This window comes from Pipistrellus hanaki (genome assembly GCF_964339955.1).
Source record: "Pipistrellus hanaki genome assembly, chromosome: X".
Taxonomy (NCBI): domain Eukaryota; kingdom Metazoa; phylum Chordata; class Mammalia; order Chiroptera; family Vespertilionidae; genus Pipistrellus; species Pipistrellus hanaki.
Genome location: NC_140524.1, coordinates 69006784 through 69025783, shown reverse-complemented (window position 1 = coordinate 69025783; position 19000 = coordinate 69006784). Strand labels below are relative to the sequence as shown.

At 48.5% G+C, this 19000-nt stretch overlaps 1 long non-coding RNA gene across 1 annotated transcript; it reads right to left on the bottom strand.

Annotated features, from left to right (window-relative positions):
- Positions 1–236: 236 nt before the first annotated feature.
- On the bottom strand, positions 237–799 carry LOC311615623. The gene is made up of 3 exons (XR_014793776.1): positions 686–799; positions 357–467; positions 237–272 (listed from the first exon to the last, which is right to left on the bottom strand). It is a non-coding gene; the product is annotated as an uncharacterized lncRNA (long non-coding RNA).
- Between the last annotated feature and the right edge of the window lie 18201 nt (positions 800–19000).

The following is a 19000-nucleotide window of genomic DNA, read 5'->3' as shown; positions in this document are numbered from 1 at the left end:
AGGAATAATAGAACAGAGGCCCTGGGTCCCTGGCCCTCAGAGGAAGGCTGCATATTTGCTTTTTCCCACTGGAGGACCTTGTTGTAAGCCCACAGACAGCCCCTGACTGGGCCTGGACACCACTGCCTGAGATCCCATTGGCAGGGTAAGACTGGAGGCAGATCTGGGGCTGGAACTGGAGAGCTTGGCTACAGGAGTTGGAAGCTAGAATCCCCACCTGCTCCAGCTCCATTTCCTCAGGAAGCAAATAGAAAGGCTTAATGGATTTAGACCTGAGGGGGAAAGAAGAGAAGAGAATTAGAACACAAATCCACATCTGGCCTGACAATATGTCTAACCTTAAGCTTTCTGCTTACTGTGGCATGGGGTTTAGAGCAGCTGGTTGCTCCCTCCAAACTGCCTTTCTGGTGATATCATTGACAACAGAGGCATCCATGTGGGGCACGGTTGACCACTCCCATCTGGATCTACCCAAAACAAGGAAGAAGGGATGGGGCTTCTGAAGGAAGCAGCAGTTCCTGTTTGGGCTCAGCTGGGAACCTCTCAAGGCCTTGTTCTTCCCAGCCACAGAATGGAGCCCACCCAGCTACCTCACATGCAGAATGATATTGTGCTTAGGTCTCCTCGGCAAGGAAAGGTGAGCAGCAGACACACATGCTGGCCCTTGGAACATCTTGATACTCACAGCATTAGTGGCACTGGGCCTGCCCCTGGGGGACCAGTAGTATCCCTTCGTGTTCCCTCCAGTCATTCAGAGGCACTTCTGACAGAAACTGGCAGAATCCACACCATTGCAGCCTTCACACCTTGCCCTATAGGGGAAGTGACTAGACTAGTGAAACAAGAGCAGCACAGGCCTTGCCCTTGGGTCCAGGTGAGGCCATTTTGCCAGGACCTCATTGTCTACTGAAGGGAAAAGGGGAATAGGTTCCTCAGAGATCAAGGAGAACTGACCATTTGCATTGGTGAGGGGTAGAGGCTCTCAGTCCTGGAGCTTAAGGTGCTTGTCCTTTTCTCAGCCTGGGCCTGGATGCCCAGCTCTTAGAGTCTTGGGCACCTCCAGACTAGAATTCATAGCTAAAATACTGGATTCCCAGTTAAATTTGAATTTGAGGTCATGTGGTGTTTCTCTTTCATTGATTGGCTTATTTCACTCAGCATGATGTTCTCCAATTCCATCCAGGATGCTGCAAATGATGAGAAATCCTTCTTTTTTATGGCAGCATAGTATTCCATTGTGTAGATGTACCATAGTTTTTGGATCCAATCATCTGCTGACGGACACTAAAGAACATTATAAACTGATGAACCATAAGATAGATATAGAGACAGTATATCAACAAGTAGACTGTCAAATTACAGCGGGGAGGGGAGGAAGATCTGGGGGAGATAATAGATCAACCGAAGGACTTGTATACATGCATATAAGTGCAACCAATGGACACAAAACTCTGGGGAGGGAGGGGATGTGTGGGAGGGAGGAAGGGGGTCAAAAAAAATCAATAAAATATATTTTAAAAAATAAATAAATAAATAAATAAATAAATTTGAATTTGAGATAAAAAATATTTTTTAGTAAAAGTATGTCCCAAATAATGCATGGGACATGTACTAAAAAAATATATTGTTTATCTGAAGTTGGAATTTTAATTGGGTATATTATATTTTTACTTGCTAAATTTGGTGACTCTACTGCTGTCAGGCTGTCTTAAGAAACAGGAGGCAATGGCTGCCTTAAGATCTCTGGCCCATGGGGCAGGGACTTCCCACTTTCAAGTCCCCAGGCTTCAGCTGATCATCTGGAACAGATTGCTGGCTGAGAGAACATGTTTAATTTGGTCGCTCATCAATTTGCACAGCCCTCTCCCTCCATCCTCCTGGGCCTGGGGCTGCTGTAATGAATTGAAGTTAGTAATGAACAGGAACCCCTTCATGTGGAACAGCACTAGCCCATGGATGCTCGGCGGGCCCTCTGCCAGTACCTCAGCTGCCCACCTCACCATCAGGCCTGTGGCAGTGAGCAACTTGAAGAGACACCCTGCCTCTCAGTTTGGCCTCAGTGGAGAGGTTGGAAAGGGCATTTGGAAGCCACCCTTGAACCCTTCTCTGATGAATTCCGAAAATATGGGGAGGACATGGAGACTACAGGGACATAGAGCAAGTTGCTGACCCAGGAGAGAGGCTGGGTGGCAAGGTCCCAACCTTCTACATTGGTACTTAAGAAACTAGGCCAGGTTCTAGTATGTGAGGACAACAGAAGAAGGCTGAGCCCAGGGCCTGGAGAAAACTCAAGGCCACATTTCTCAAAGTGAAAACTTACTCTGAGATAATGGCCTTTGTGGTCAAATTTGTTTGGGAAACACAATAGACCAACACATACAAACACCTTCAGGGATTTACTTAGTGCCTTTGTAGGCAAACTGCGGCTCATGAGCCACATGCAGCTCTTTGGCCCTTTGAGTGTGGCTCTTCCACAAAATACCACAGCCTGGGCAAGTCTGTTTTTGAAGAAATGGCCTTAGAAGATGTTTAAGTTAAAATTTTTTGGCTCTCAAAAGAAATTTCAATCATTGTACTGTTGATATTTGGCTCTGTTGACTAATGAGTTTGCCGACCACTGACTTAGTGTATGAAAAATCCTGCAGTAGAACAAACAAAAGAAACCTTATTTACATTGGTTTTACTTGGCGTTTCTCATATTTTTTTTTACATCGAATCTTTTATTTTATTTTATCATAATACCTCCTACCCTTCCCAGCCACTCATGTCCTCTGGGATACACTTTGCCACAAGATGTTCTGTGGACTATGCCTCCATTAGGGCAGTGTTGCTGTGGAGTACCCAGACTCTCTGGATCCTGGAAGCCATGCCTACTTGATCTCATCACCCTAGCCCAGTGCCCAGGCCTTAGATCAGCTCTGTGTCCCCTCCATTCTTTCATTTCACATGAACCTTTTTTTCTCATACTCTATCTATACCCATGACATTGCATTTCTATGTGCACATGCCCCTACATATGCATGTCCCTATGTATATCTATGCATATGTGTATATAGGGACAATAGTGGTATGTCTTCCAGTGTGGGCTAATTCTAAGAGCCCAAGAATGAGAGAGAGAGGGGGGAATTTCAATAGACTGATTTTTTTTCTTGGTCCACTTTTTTGGATAACTAATTTCTTCTTCCACTATTCTAGCCTCCAAGAAATATTCTAGAAGTCAGTTAGTGACAAAGTCCACACTGGTCACACCATCTGCTCAAGCTTATGTACTGGTGCCTTTTAGGATCATGCAGAGCTGAAAGGCCTGAAAAAGGCAGGGCAGAGAGTGGTGAAGGCTGCATTGTGGGCCTAGTTTGAACACTCATTCTATTTCTGGCTATTTAGGAGGATTCTAGAAATGGTGGCAAGACCTCCACCAGAGGATCAGTTCAGGATTAAATGTCAGTTCCATAGGGGCAAGGACTGTGTCTGTCTTCTTATCCCTGTGTTTCTAGTACCTAACATATTGCTTGGCATGTAATATGTATGTATGAGCAAATGTGTACCCACAAGCACATGCATATAACAAGTGTTTATTGAGCATTTCCTATATGTCGGACATTGTCTTAATCCTTTACATGGAATAATTTATTGAATCCTCACAACCATGCTCTGAGATAAGTATTATTAAACACGTTTCAGACACTGAGACACCAGGGAGTGATTAACTCATCCCAGGTTGTACAGTCAATACAGACAGTATTTAACACAGGTAGTCTGACTCCAGAGCTCCCACTCTAAACCACTATTTCATACTTGGTGGTTCAATTAATAGTTGTTGGGTGAGTGTATGAATGCATGCATGCATGAATGAATTAATAAAAGAAACATCCATGATGGTGGTCCACAACCTCCCAGCAGCCCGATGATAAGCATCTAACCCTGCCAGGGCTTTCCTCCAGTAACACAAGGAACACACCCTGCCAGCTGCCCACACCATCACCTCTTTCATGCCTCCCTCCATCCCTCTAGGCCTTTGCCACATTTTTCCATCACCTTCCTCCTTCCCCACTGCTCTTCCCCATCTACACCCCAATCCACCAGTTCTTGGTCTGTCTGTTTACCAAAGCCCCTGTCTTCCTGCATGTATGCAAGCTTACATGTGCACCACAAAACCCAAACAAAACAAAACAGGGAGCCACTTCACCCACGTGCTATGCCTTTGAGGTCCCTTTTCTGGCAGTTGTGGGGTACTGAGCCACCCTCCACAGGCTTGGGTCCCAGAAGGTAAGGTGCTGGTTGAGGAGCTCCACACACAAAGTCCAGGCCAAAAGGAACATGGGTCACCAGAAACCCAGAAAGCAAGAGGCCTGAGAGCAATGGCCAGCCTGTTAGATGGCATCTGAGGCATCCCCGGATCCTCAGGATCCTCACTTAGCATCCTCATGTCCAGGGTATCTCCAGGAACTAGCTGCTAGCATGATTCATAAATAGCAACACAACCCACTCCTTTCATTGGAGTAGTTAGAGATGACAAAGCGCTTTTGTATCCATTTGCCTAATTGATCCACATTATTTCATAAATGATCCAAGCTTTGGAGTCAGAATTGCTAGGTTTGAATCATGCTTCTGCTGCTTCCTAGCTGTGAGACATAGGAAAAGTCTTTTATACCCTTTGAACCTTGAGGACAATAATAATATCTATCTCATAGCATCACTATGGGGAGTAAATGAGCCAGTCATGTGTTGCTCTCAGAGCAGTAGCTGCTATGCAGACATATGCCATTTAGCAAGTTTGTACTACATGCCAGACTTCATGCTAACTTCTTTTATTCACATCATCTTTTCAACAATTACATAAAGTAGAAGAGGAAACTGCAGCTTATGGAGAAGTGACCTGCCTAGAGTTAGAAGTGATAAAATTCATATTCAAACCAGGTGTGTCTATCACCAAAGCCCATGCTCTTAGGGGAAACTGAAACTAAGAAGATGGCACTTGTCTGGGTTTGGAACCAGACTAGCTAAACTCCACATCTTTCCACAGCCCCTTCAACACTGCCTTTGCCTCCTGGATGAGACAGATCTAGGTGTCGCTCACCCCCTCAACCTCCCCAAACATGAGCCTTCTTGTCCTTTTCTGTCCCACCCAAAAAGCATGAAGGGGAGAATGCTCTTCAAAGACATTGGGGGGAAGTTTGAAGCTGGGCTCTGAGTAGAGTGATCCTGTCCTATGTGTCCTTGGAATACAAGTTCCCCAGTGAGCAGGTGTCAGGCATACCTAGACCTACCTACAGATGCTGGTTATGTCTGATCCATGCCACCACTGGCCTGCCTTGTCTGTACCACAAGTGCTTTTCTCATATATGTGTTGACACCTGATCCATAGGACATAGGCCCCTAGTTACCATTCCTGGCTTAAGTGCCAAGTGCCCTTGGCTGGTAACACAAATACTGGGGAACTACTATTAAATGGAAAGGCTATAGAGGAAGAGGAAGAAGCAAAGGGGACCCTGGCCCCTAACCCTTGTTCCCTTGCCCCTGTTTTCCCCGACCCCATTTCTTGGCCTATACCAGCCCTGCCCAGAGCCAGAATCACCTCTAAGCTCAATTGTCCTTACCAAAAGGGCTGAGAACAGAGGCCCCTGTGCTGCTGCTCCCTGAGGTCCTTTCACATGGGACAGCTGGGACACATAGGCTGGGTTACAATGTCCAAACCTCTGGAAGGAGACCTTCTCAAAGGAGGAGGGAACACCAAGTAAGTCCCAACTGTGCACACATGGGCCTTGGTTTGTCTGATTTAGTCCTCAGAGCCTTGCCAGGCAGGTATGGTTGTCAACATTTCACAGAGGAAACAGCTGGGTTTGGAAAGGCATAATCATCAGAGAGTCCCAGGGACAGTAAGTGGTAGAGCTGATGTTGGACTCAGGACTGGTCTCAAGCCAGCAGGCATGTCCCACAGAGTATTGGTTCTTGGTGGGATGGGGAACCCTGCCAACTTCAGCTCTGCTGGGCTTGAGGAATGAGGCACTAAGGACTTTAGGACTTGCCTGAGAGGTAAGGTTTTATTCCCATGAGTGTGCACTTAAAATTTATTCATTTTTGACGGCAGTGTTGAGGAAACATTCCTTATCTGCCCTGCCTCCTGGAACAGGGCATAATTGAGCTCTTTCTGAAGCTTGAGGGCAGGCAGAATTAATCCCCATCATTATTAGCACTGGGCTGCAGTGATCTCCTCAGGCCCATTTCTGGGCACCAAATGGCTCCAGCTTGTTTGCGATCTTTGAGCTTTTGTACCTGGTTAGAGTTGTTTTGTGTTTTACTAGTTTGCTGCCTACTCCCCTGCTGTCAGGCTGTCAGCTCTCACTTCTTGACACTTTTATGCCTGCTTCCAGCAGCCCCTCTACCCCCTTTTGATTTACTGCCTCTAATTTGCTGTGGGCTTGGGAACCAGATAACCAGCTTGTTAGAGTAAACAGGAGGAGAAACTCTACCGAGGGATCTCCTGCAGTCAGAGGTCCTGAGCTGCAGCATCTGCAACTAGCCTGAGCAGCAGCCCCCAGAGCTCAGTCCCAAAGCCCATGGCCCCACATCCATACTGTCCTCCTGACTTGAGGGGTGACCTATAGGTTTGGTGAGTCTGAGTCCAGCCCTTACTTAACCCTAAACTTACTGGTTAGGAAACTGATCTTGTCCTTGGCCGCACGATGGAGGTGTGGTACAGCCTAGATGACAGGTCTGTTGAATATTGCTGAGCTGCTAAGAATTATGTATTGAGAGCAACTCTGGTATTGAGACAGAGGAATGGGCAGGAGTGCCTCTGGAGACATCAGTGTTCCTTCCTTTCTTATCCTGTCTCCCAGCGGCTCTATAGAGAATTTTGAGCTGAGGAGGCTCCCTTTCTCAGCCTTGTCTCTAGTCCTGCTCAGGGAAGGAGAACACATTCCAGGGTCCATCACAGCACGGGGGAACCATGGGAGGCCTCCAAGCCTGTGTAGGTTGTGCTCATCTCTACCGACATCCAGACTTGGTCCCTCACACTCCTACAGTTCCATCCCACCCCCAATTCTGGCAGGGAATAGGCCAAACTGAGGAGGGCCTGGCTTGCCACCTCAGCAGTCCAAGGCCCTCCCTCTCCCCTGGCCTGGAGGAGGGAGGCACCACCAAGGGGGAAGCACTGAGGCAGATTTAGGACTTGGGTGGAGTTTGAAGCTCCCAAAAGCCATTTTTCAACCTGAAAACTGAACCAAGCTGGTCTGGAATTGTGGCTGGAGGATAAATGTGGACCCCATGGTGTCATTTTATGGTCAATTTTCAGAGTGTAACTGCACTTTAAGCACTAACATTGAGTAGCAGGAAAAAACTTCTTAACTGTAAGCTCTATTAAGAGTGCAGAGAGGGCTCCCAGGGGCGAGGTGGAAATGCATAGACGTGAATCATTGGAAAGAGGTCTAGTCCAAGCACTAGAGAATAACCCAGACCATGCTGGGCTGCAGGAAGGGAGGGGGCAATGTTGGAAGAGCCAAAGGGCCCACATCATTCTTCAAGTCCTGAGGGTGGCAGCCTCCAGTCTCTTTTTCCAAGGTCCTGAGTCCTATACCCTGGCCTGTCCTGGGCTGGCTGGTCCAGGCAGGACCAGGAAGAAGATAATACCTGGCATAGCGATGGGCCTGATGGGCAAGGTGGGAGGGCCAGCTGTCTGCTGAGCTGGACTGAGTGATGACTCTGTTTCCCTGGTTGTCTTATTTTTCAAAGCAGTCATAGCCAGCCCCAAGGAAATGGTACAAGAGATAGTCTAGGCCATTGGTCAGCAAACTCATTAGTCAACCGAGCCAAATATCAACAGGACAACAATTGAAATTTCTTTTAAGAGCCAATTTTTTAAAACTTAAACTTCTTCTAACGCCACTCCTTCAAAATAGACTCGCCCAGGCCGTGGCATTTTGTGGAAGAGCCACACTCAAAGGGCCAAAGAGCCACATGTGGCTCTGGAGCCGCAGTTTGTGGACCACAGGTCTAGACTATCTGGGTTTAAGTACCTTCAGAGGCAAGCAGAGTTGGGGGCAAGAAGGTTGAGGAGGGGATTGAAGGGCAGAGGTGGAGGCTAATTATGGCAGATGGTAGAGAAGGTTGGAGGACCAACTGATTTACAATATTCCTTTCAGCTGCAAAAACTCTCTGGCTCCAAGGGATGCAGGATAGAGGAGGTGAACTGACTGTCATGGGGAGATGTTCAACTCAGTCTCAGGGTAGTGTTCCACCCATTGAGACACTTGCCAAGATCTCATTGGAGAAGATTCAGGGCCAGTGTTGACAAGCATGGGCACTGGAGGATACCTATCTGGGGAAGGACAAAAGGTAAAGCTCATGCCTGGCAATGAGGAAACCTCAGCTGAGCCATGATTTGCTGTGTAATGTTAGACAAGTATCTTCCTCTTTCTGAGCTAAATTGTACCTATTTGTACTTGGGCGAGTGGCGGGGAGGGTAGGGTTGGGGAGTAATTTGAACCTGATTAATTTCGTTTAGTCTTGGAATATAAGAATCTTGAGAGATAGATCATTCCAGGATTCTAGGACAGGGTATCCTGGGGTTAAAAATAAAAATAGAAAGACAGAAAATACTCACTAGGTACCAGGGAATATTCTAAGTGGGTTGTTTTGTTTGTTTGTTTGTTTGTTTGTTTACAAATACTCTTTTAATCCTCACAAGATCTCTACAAGTTGAGAACTAACACTGCCATTTCATAGATGAGGAAATTTAGGCACAGAGAGATTAGCAGACAGACTCATCACCAAGCTGACTCTACAACCAAAGACTTGGTCTTCTTTCTGGTTCATTTCTCCAGCTGGAGGATCCTGCCTGGCCCCCTTCCAGAGCTCAGTCTTCATACACTGGGCCTGAGCTCCCCTGCCTAAGCCAAAGGCCTCCTTCAGATGCCCTTCACCTCCCTGTGCTCCCTCCCTCCCTCCCCTCCTCTCTAGGGGAACTGAATCAGGCTCAGGTTTCTCCATTTCCAGGCTCAGACTCCTGCCTTGGACTGGGCTCATTGACGAGATCTTGCTGACCTTGCACTTTCTATCCACCCTGGGGCCCCAGGCTCTGAATAGACATATGAGGATGTCTGCATGCCATGCCATGCCATGAAAGGGGACAGAGGAAAGGCTGGCTTCTTGCCTTTGCCCCGTGAAAGAGAAGGCACCCCAGTTCCCTGAGCAGGCCTGACTTTGGTCCCACGTGTCTCTCTGAGCAGATCTGGGTCAGGAGTATTGTGAAGGCACTGGGAGAGCCAGGGATGAGGGCTAGGTGAGATGTCCTTGGGGTTGCATGTACTAGCCACTTCTCAAAAATCACAGTGGAGTGCTAATTCTGCCTAACACGGGACTCATTCCCTCTTCAAGCTCTGTTTTTAGGAATCATAAAATTTCATTGTTACAGTTAGATAGGTCTTCTAAGAGGCCAACAGCTTTTGGTTCCAACTAAGGAGCCTGAGGCCCAGAAAGGGCAAGGATATGCTCAAAATTGCATAGCATGACAATCATGGTGGCAAGGTAGAACCTAGGCTTCCTGACTCTTCCAGGTGACTGCCTTTTCCATCTCAGACCTCTGCAGATCCTCCAGAGTCAGCTGGAGGATCCGCAGCTCTTTGGGGTGGCCCTGCTTAAGGCCCTACCCTTTGCCATGCACAAGATTCCCCCCCACACACACACACACACACACTACCCTAGAGATTCAGGCCCTGGAGTGAAGTGGCCCAGATAAAAGGCAGAGACCAGGATAGTAAGAATTGCCACTGTGCCACTGGGGTGGGAGGGGGCATTCTGACACATAAGTGTGCCCTGTTTTACTACTGCCTTGGAGTCTCATGCCTACCACTGGTGAAAGAATGGGAGAAATTGAAGGGAAACCCCCAGGCTCACTCTTTTGGTCTAGGATGCCTGAAGGTCATGGAGGTCTCCAGCAAAGTCACTGGCCCATCCCCTGGGTTCTCTGTTGCACCAGTCTCCTTTCCCCTCCAAAGCTTAAGCTGGTGCCCCCTCCCACCGGATTTTCCAGACCACCCTTGCCAGGCGCATGAGCAGCGTGGCCACAAGGGGGCACTGGTGCTCCATGGCTCCTGGGGTGTTCGAAGTGTGCTCTCTTGCTGGCTTGAGTGGGGGGCAGCAGGAGTTTATGTTAGGCTCCCGGACTCCTGGCACCCTCCCATTTCCTCTTGGAATCCTCTCTAATCCTCTTATACCAAGGGTCACATCCCTGAGCTCTGGGATGAGGTGTTTCATTTTCAATTTGCCCCTAGTGCCCCTGGGGGAGCTCCATGAAATGGGGAGGAGAGCCCTCTGAGAGGGCTTCTTCTCTCCCTTCTGCAGATCCGATTTCCTTGTTTGTCTCTTTTTGGGGTGTCTCTCGCCCACCTGCTCGCCCTCCATTCCCTCCCTGGACAGATTCCCCCTTCTCAGAGCCCTTGTTCCCATCTCTTCTTCCTGGGACTTCCCTTTCCTTTCTCCCTTGTAAACTTTCAGAGTTCACTATCTCCTCATCTCCTTCCCCTCCTTCTCCTCTCCCCTGGTCTCCCTTCCCCTCCTTTTTCTCCCTTGTTCTCTGCTTCCTCTCTCCTTTCTCTGCTGCTCCTGCTCCCAGGCAACTGTGGCCTCTCGGATTGGTGACAGGGTGGAGTGGGCCTTGACCCTGGCCTTTTCTGACCAAGGTGGGGAGTCTGCTAGGGGGCATCAACCACTGCTGGAATCTAGGAGTGAAGAAGGCTCTGTGTCAGAAACTTTCTTCAGTTCACTTAGCAATGCAGCCTTTGGGGGTGGGGAGAGGAATGCAGGTGAGTGTGGGGATGGGGGAGCTTGAGAGTCCAGACACTGATGCATGGTCTCAGCCCTGGGCCTGACTGGCTGTGTGGCCTTTTCCAATGTCACCTGAGCTTCCATTTGCCCTTAAGACAATGGAGAACTAGATCTCTGAGGACTCTCCCAGTTCTTGTTTTATTTGTTTCATTTTTCAGCAGTGACTGTCAATCTCAAGAGGCCTGAGCACGGTTTCTTCCACATTTTCCCTCTGTCCTGTAACCCACCCCCTTTTATAATGCTAGGGATGCTTGGTGGACAGGCAAGGCCTTACCAGTCTATGTGTTTTGCACCAGAGAAAGACTGGGGTTGGGTGGGGGCCATAAGGTTAGCATGTTGAGGAATCTGTTTGGCATATTTGCTCTCTGACTTTGGTAGACCTGGACAGCTCTTAGGGCAAATAATTGTAGAATGTCAGTGATGGAAGAGGTCTGGGGCAGGGGTAAATCAAACACAAATCATGGGCCCATCATAGTCCCCACTCCACTCTGAGCTCTAGTCCTGAGGTTCAAGCCCAAGGCCCATGGTCTGCCTTCTAGTCTCCTTTCAGAAGACTATTACTCTCCTCCCCCCAGGTATAAAAAAGCAATCCAAAGAGGGGCAAGGACTTGCCCAGGTACACCCAGCAAAGGGTGACAAGCTGAGGCTGGGCTCCAAAACTCCCACCTTCCAGCTGAGATCATGCTGGGGCTCTGAGGACATGAGTAAAGAGGGGTTGCCACCTGGGTGAGCACAGGGTGGCTAGTGAAATGAAAGGAGGGGGTTGTGCATGGCAGAGCTGGGGCTGAAGTTTGAGGTGGGAGTGAATAGGGATGACTACCTGCTCCCACCTCTTGTAATAGGCACAGGGATCTTGAGATGGAAGCAGATCCCTGCCACAGCTGGAGGGTAGCACCTGACAGTGTGATTTATCACATTCTCCCCTTTTCCCCTCAGCCCCCCAACCTTCTTTCAGACCTCAGAGACGGCCCAGCCTGACTTAGAGGCAATTCACCTGTTTTTGATTTGAGACTCAGGTGGACTTTTCTTTCTTCTCATCAAAGAAGTGGTGAGGGGAAGGCAGGGCCCCATCCATCACCCCAGCCTCTCAGCAGCCTTAGGAGGGGGAGGAGAAGGAGAGGGGAAAGGCCCAAGGATCTTGCAGCCTCCTCAGTTCCCAAAGGGAACCTCCCAGACAACCAGGCAGGGCATTACTGGCCCAGACATTTAGATCTCAGCCACAAATGCTCAGAAGAAACCGCCCAGGGTTTCCTCTATTGGTGCTCTGGAGCACAGCAGGTCCTGTGGCCAATTTTTATTTTCCAACTCCTGCTGCCTGAGGATTGGAGGGGCTTGTGCCCCAAATAAAAGTAGAACAAAGATTTAGCCCCCAAGGAGAGAGGGAGAGTGATAGAAGAGGGAATTCATTTTGTTTTTATTGCCTATTCTGTGCCAAACACTATACCAATATATGTCATTTAAACCGCCTAACATTGCCCCATTCTCCAGATAAGGAAACTAAAGTTCAGAAAAGTAAGGTAATTAATATCACAAGAGAGTAAGTAATGGGAGCCAGATTCAAGGTCACAGCTGTTTGGCTCCAAAGAGAAGGCATAGGAAGGAGGTAAGGTGTCTGAATACTGGAAAGAAATGAACTGTGGGATCTGGTCCCTAACCCACCCCCAATACATGCTCCTGTGTGTTTCTGCTCAAGGCCACACTGCTAACTCACATGAAGACTTTGTGGAATTAGAAAAACGCACCCTTTCTGGGAATGACCCAGCCCCAGGGCAGAGCACATGGTCTAGTGCAAGAAGCAAGACTGAATTTCAGCCCCTACTGTTCACATGCACCAGGCCTCTGGGAGCAGGGCTCACAATCCACTTGGCCCAGCTCAGGCTGTTCTTTCTTTTGAGTGGGCCAAGCAAACCCTGGTCTGAGATGGGTAGTGACAGGACTGAGAGACTTGGCCACAGCTCACACCATGCCATCTGCCTCCTTGTTCTTTCCCTTGCTCTGAATGTTATTATCATCATCATCATCGCTATCTTCCCAGGCATCCTTATGATACTACAATTGCTAGTAACAGGGGCTCCATTGCAGCTCAATCTGTTTGGAATTCTTCCCCTGAAGCAACCCATTTTCTCCCTGTTGGACTCTTTCCTCCTCCTTACACTCCTCCCATTTTCTAGCTCCCACTCAGAAGCCCATCCCTTCAGGAAATGTGTTTGTGGTTTGGCCAGCCAGTTGTGACCCCTAGGGGGCCTGGAGAGACCTGAGAGAGTTAGGGGAGCAGAGGCACTGCTCATCTCTCTGGGCCCAGCTCTAATCCAAAGGGAAAGTGTGTATGATATCCACGGTCATGTCCAGCTTGATCTCTTGGGATACTGGAATCTCTGAGTCCAGAAGTCCTGCTCCTCCCTATGCACAAAGTAATGAGAACAGACCACCTCTTGGGTCCTTCTGGGCTTCCAGCCAGGGCAGGACAACAAAAGCCAGCTAGGGGGGTGGAAAGCAAGTCCTGACTTTGCTGTTTCCAAGCTGTGACCTGGGGCAGATTACTTTATATCACTGAGCTTAAGTTTCTTCAAATGAACAATGAAGATGATTGCACACACTTTTCCTCCAAGAAAAGACTGTTGTGAGGAATCAATAAAATAATGTATGTAACTGTGAGCTGCACAACAACTCACTCAGTTGGCATTCATTCAGTATCTCAACAAACATTCCTTGAGTACTTACTAAGGGAGGTAGAATAGTGTAGTAGAAGTTCAGGTTATGGAGCCAAACTGTCTGTGTTGAAAACTCAGTTCTCTCTTTTATTACCTGTGTGACCCTGGTCAAGTGACTTAACCTTTCTGTGCTCCAGTTACCTATCTTTAAAATGGGTAGGACTTTTGTCAGATTTAGTTAATCCATGTAAATCATTTACTGCTCAGCACACAGTAGGAGCTCATTAAACTAAATTCTGGTGTTTGGTGGGAAAAGATGGACTAGGTCCTCTGCCTGGCCTGTATGGAGCAGTCAACAACTGTTGGTTCCTTTCTATCCTTCTAATGTTCTTCCCTGTGAGGGGGATAAAGAAGTGTCTTGGATAGATCAAGCTAAAAATCATCCTTTGCTCCTTCTCTTCTTCCAACCAATCCATAAATATTCAACAAACACTCACATGCGCAGCACAGAGTCATTGAGCACATTGTCTAGCTCTGTGGTAGATGCCAAGACTGTAGAGATGAATATTATTCAGCCTTCATTCACAAGTGCTTCGTGGGGTGGGGGTAGGGGTAGAGAAAGAGAGGAAGAGTGAGGGAGAGATCATTTTTCTTAGGGCTATGAGGGCAGACTTCTCAAAGGAGGTAGCCATGTGTTCTGAGTTATGCTGAGGACATTCCAGACAGAAGGAAGGGCATGAGCAAGGTCACAGAAGTGCTGAGAGATGGCCACTAGTGCAGTCTGACTGCGACATCAGTGAGGATGGAGAGCACGCTTCATATCTTTTCTCTAAAGCACTATCTACAGGGCACCTACCCCGAACCAGGTGCCTTATCTGGTACTCTCTGCATGTTCTCTCACTATAGAGGTGTCGAAACTTACCTGCCTTTCACACATGAGGAAATAGACTCAGAGTGATGAAGGAACATGCTCGGGGCCACCCACCTAGCAAATAGCAGGATTGAGGTAGGTCCCCAAGTCTGTCCACTTCTCTCAACACTTCTCTATCTGTATATAGCAAATCTGCCTGATAGCTAAGGAGGAGGTGGCTGAGGAGGGGATGCCTGAGAGTCTGGTGCACTGCTGTGAGCCCCTGCTTCCTGGCCCTGGTGTGTATACATCTGGGCAGAAGTTAGTAGCAAGGCCCACTTTATCCTGTCTCTCCTCACTCAAGAACTTACCATAAGGAAGACGAGACTCTCTCCCACATCCTTTTCATTCTCCTTTTCATACACCCCTTTTCATTCTCCCCTGCTCCTAAAAATATCAAACCAGTGGAGCTGCAAGGGAAATGAATGTTTGGCAGCCGAGCAAGTGGCCTAGGAGTGGTGTCAGGCTCCGTAAATATTTACCCACTGGATTAGAGCAGAAGTTGGAAACATTAGGCAGCTGAAAATTACTGTTTTAATAGCACTGCTGATAAATCCAAACTTGGGGGGTTTGTTTGGAAGTCTCAGCTTCTGGGGATTTCAGTGTGTAAACTATAGGCCTGGGGTGGCTGGGAACAGAACAGAGAGCTGTGGGGTGGGTTGGTGGGAAGCCCTGCCTGAAGAAGAGGGAAGCCAGTCCGAAGAAGGCTCAGCACATCAAGCTAGAACCAACCTGAAGGTCTAACATTAATTCATTGCTTCATTCATTCATCCATTCACCAGACCCTGTCAAAGGGAGGAGTGACAACTAAACATTTATTGGGGGGACCTGACCTTTTCATCCCACATTTCATACTCTCTATAACCCTGAGTAGTAGCAAGTACTAATTTCATCCCACAAAAGCTGAAGAAAATCTAGTATCAGAGTGGGAAAGTATCTCGCTCAAGGACACCAGCTGGAAAAAGCCAGAACAGGGCTTTAAGGACAGGGCTTGGTGTCCCTGACTCCAAGGCCATGGTCTTCCCACCCCTCCACCACCACCACATGCGGTGTGAAGTAGACAATATATTTCTGAGAAATCTGAACTAAAAGGCAGGACAAGACAAAGATGAATCTGACACAGCTCCTCTCTCAGAGAGCTCCTGGTGTGGCAGGGATGTAGGATTGTGTATCCATCCCACCAAAATTCCAGATGAAAGTGGCTAGTGCCTTAAGAAGAGAGAAGAGTTTCTTTCAGCTTGATGGGCAGAGAAGAGGGAGGTGTCATAGTGAGGAGGACTGGGAAAGCTGCCTGCAGGAAATGGCAGTTGGGCCCTAACTGATGGGTATGATTTGAAGGCTGTTCCTGAAACAGCTTAATAAGCAAAGGCACGGAGGAGGAATATTGAGTTTGGTTGAACCACAGAGTATATAAAGACAAGGGGTGGGAAATAAGTTCCAGAAGGTAGATGGGAACAGATTATGAGGGACTTCATGTCACCAAACTGTAACCCTTCATTGCTGAGGGAGCCAAGGGGTCTCAGGCAAGACTCAGACCACAGTGGAACTTTCCAGTTACTTTCTGCCCTCAGGGGTAAAAAGCAAAAAACAGTTCCCTTTGAAATCTCTACCTCAACTCACACCAGGGGAGGTAGGACAAAGCCCTGAGCACTACTCCATCCTAGTGTGTATGTGTGTGTGTGTGTGTGTGTGTGTGTGTGTGTGTGTGTAAAGTTGCACTTCTTTGTACAAAGCTTACTTTCCCACTGCTTTCTGCTCATGCCAGTCCCCATTCCATTCTGAAGCTGAGGTCCCAGCTCCCCACTACTAAGTCCTAGGGCCTGCAGGCCCTGTGAGGACTGCAAACTTGGTTGGTGACAGGACAGTGAAGCTGGTTCAAGTGTGTGGGCACTCCAGAATCTGAGGAGTAAGTGGCTCCAGTTGAAGGCCAGGAAGGGTAGCTAGGCTCCCTGAACAGAGTGGTAGGAAGGTGGCAGAGACAGTGAGGGTAGAAGAAAGCATTGTTTTGGCACCCGATAATCTTGGATGGGAATCCTACTTCTGATGTGTAACTTTGGGAAAGTCGCTGTACTTTTATGAGCCCCAGTTTCTGAGTCTGTCACACAGAGACACCTACCTGGGGCATTCTGTAAGGATTCAATAAGATGATGCATGGAAAGCACTTAGCATGATGCCTGACATATAGTAAGCACTCAGCAAATGTCAACCACATCACCACGAATAAGTGAACACTTATGGATCTCCACAAGGAGGGCTTTTACATATCAGGGAAACTTACAGAGAACTGAGTTAATTCCTGGAATGTCTTCCCTTGGAGGCTTAGAATAGGGAGCACCCACCAAGATAGGAAAATGATCCTGGGAGACTGTGGGTTTCCTTGTGCTGTCTTAACTGCAAGTTTCACCACTCAGTGAAAATAAATTGATTTCAGGTTTAGGAAATTGGGGTGTCAGGACCTCCAATTTCTGCCTCTACATCAGGCCCTGCCTTGCACTCTACCTCTCCTCACCTGATCCTTTAGCTCTCCTTCTGCCAAATGGGAATACACTGATGCACTGAATTCTGTGGGGTGAGGGAGACCAAGGAGGGAATGTCTGCAAGGAGGAGGTGACAGGCAGGGCTGTGTGCAAGGAGTGGGGGAGGGGTACCAGTCAGCCTGGAGGAAAGGTGTGAGTGAAATGGAAGAAGCTGTTCCTTGGGGCTCTGTCCTCCCCAGTCCCCAGCAAGAATGGGGTGGGGGAGAGGGAAACAGGCCCAGAGGGGCTTGAGGCCATCCCCAAATTTGGTAATTAGGCCTCTCTCTGCATGGTTTTCTTGCTCCAGAAAATGTTAATTTATTGCAATTTGAAAAATGATCAAGCCAGGGCTGGGGACTCAGCAGCTGGTACAAGGGAGAGAGAAATCTATTTTTGTTCTGCAGGGAATTGGGCTGCAGCCCCTACCCCCACCCTCCTGGGCCATCCTTCTCCTGGCATGTCTAATGTCGACAGGCCCCTCCCAGGAGCTGCCTGCCTTCCTCAGGGGCTGAACCGGCCGGCATTTATCAAAAGCCTGGAAGCTTCTGAGGGAAGGAGCTGTGTGGGGAGGTATGTAAGCCAGCCTGGTGGGGGTGGGGCCCCGATGATTCTCAGCAGCCTCTGGGGTCACTGTGAAGGCTGCCGCAGAGGGTCTGCACTAGGAATGGAGGCCTGGAGTGGGGCAGCTGGCTTCAAGCCCTGTGGGAGCCTTCTCTCCTCTTCCTCAGTCCTGTCAAGCTATGTCCCACCTGCCTGGCTGCCCTCCTCACCTCTATTGTTCAGCCAGACAAAAGATGATTATGGAGAAACAGCCTGCATCCAGCAGGCAAGCTCAGCAAATCAACAAATCCCCAAAGCCTCCAATGCCTCTGCAGCCGCCACTGCCGCAGCCACTGCCCCCACCACTGCCACAGCCACTGCTGCCTCTGCCGCTGCCTTGCTAGGCCCCACTGGGCTCAGATGGTCATCAGTCCACACCTACCACTGGCACAGAGCACCATCTGCTATGCCTCCAGAGACAGTTCCAACCCTGATCTTGGGGGGACAGGGGTGCTCCAACATGTCTTCCAGTTATCAGGGTTATCCTTGTTATCCCTCTTGCCCCACACCACTCTTAGTCCTTGCTTCATCAGGAAGCACTGCTCACACTCACTATTTGCAGGGCACTGGGCCAATGGGTACTGGGACACAAAGGTGAGGGAGGCACTGGCCCAGCCCTGAAGGAGATTCTAAAAAGGGAAACATCAAGAGAGAAGAGGGAATAGTGCCTTCATAGGGGTATGGGCAATCATAGTGAGTGATGAGGGTAAGACCACTACCCTCATCACCCACTCACTATTTCCATCTTTATCAGCTTCCCGTCCAACTCGCTCCACCCCACATCCACCTTCCAAAACCACTTCTCTGGCTCTTTCTCCTCCTCCTCCTCCTTCTCCTCTGCCTCCTTTTCCTCTTCTCTCTCCTTATACTGTACCTACTACCATCAACCCCAGTACTATAATGCTCATCCTGTCATCCCCTTCATCACTATTTTCAGTTCCTCATCCCCAAATACCTATCCTCTGCACTCTAGGAACTTATTGCTGAAAACAGACAAGCCAACAGGGCACAACTATTAACACACAAAAATAAAAGCCATTTGCATGAATGTGTAGGCAAGTACTTATCTGGTTGTAGCTTTGCAATGAGTTTCAGATCAGTTCCTGGACTACAAAAATATTCTTCATACTGTCTCTCCATCCAGTGGGTTAGCCAAGGAATCAAAGAAATCCAGCCCAGGGACTAAGAGTGGTATTTGTTTGCATTTCAGCTGACACCTGTGCTAGCATCTAGCCAGTTTGAAATTTTCAGCATTCCCACTGGGACTGGGCTTAGCTCAGGTGCCACCATCCTGTTCTGGTAGACAGTAGATAAGAGGGTTCAGAAGTTCTAGAGCAACAGATGAAGCATTCCTTCACTAAGTCACAGTGCCTTGATGAATTTCCCAGAGAATGGCAAGTGTCTAGGAAAGTCAGGGTAAGGTTAGAAGCTTATCAGCACCAAGAGGTAGAGACTGCTTGTGGGCCATCCCCGCACATGCTGTCAGGTGAAAAGAAGAA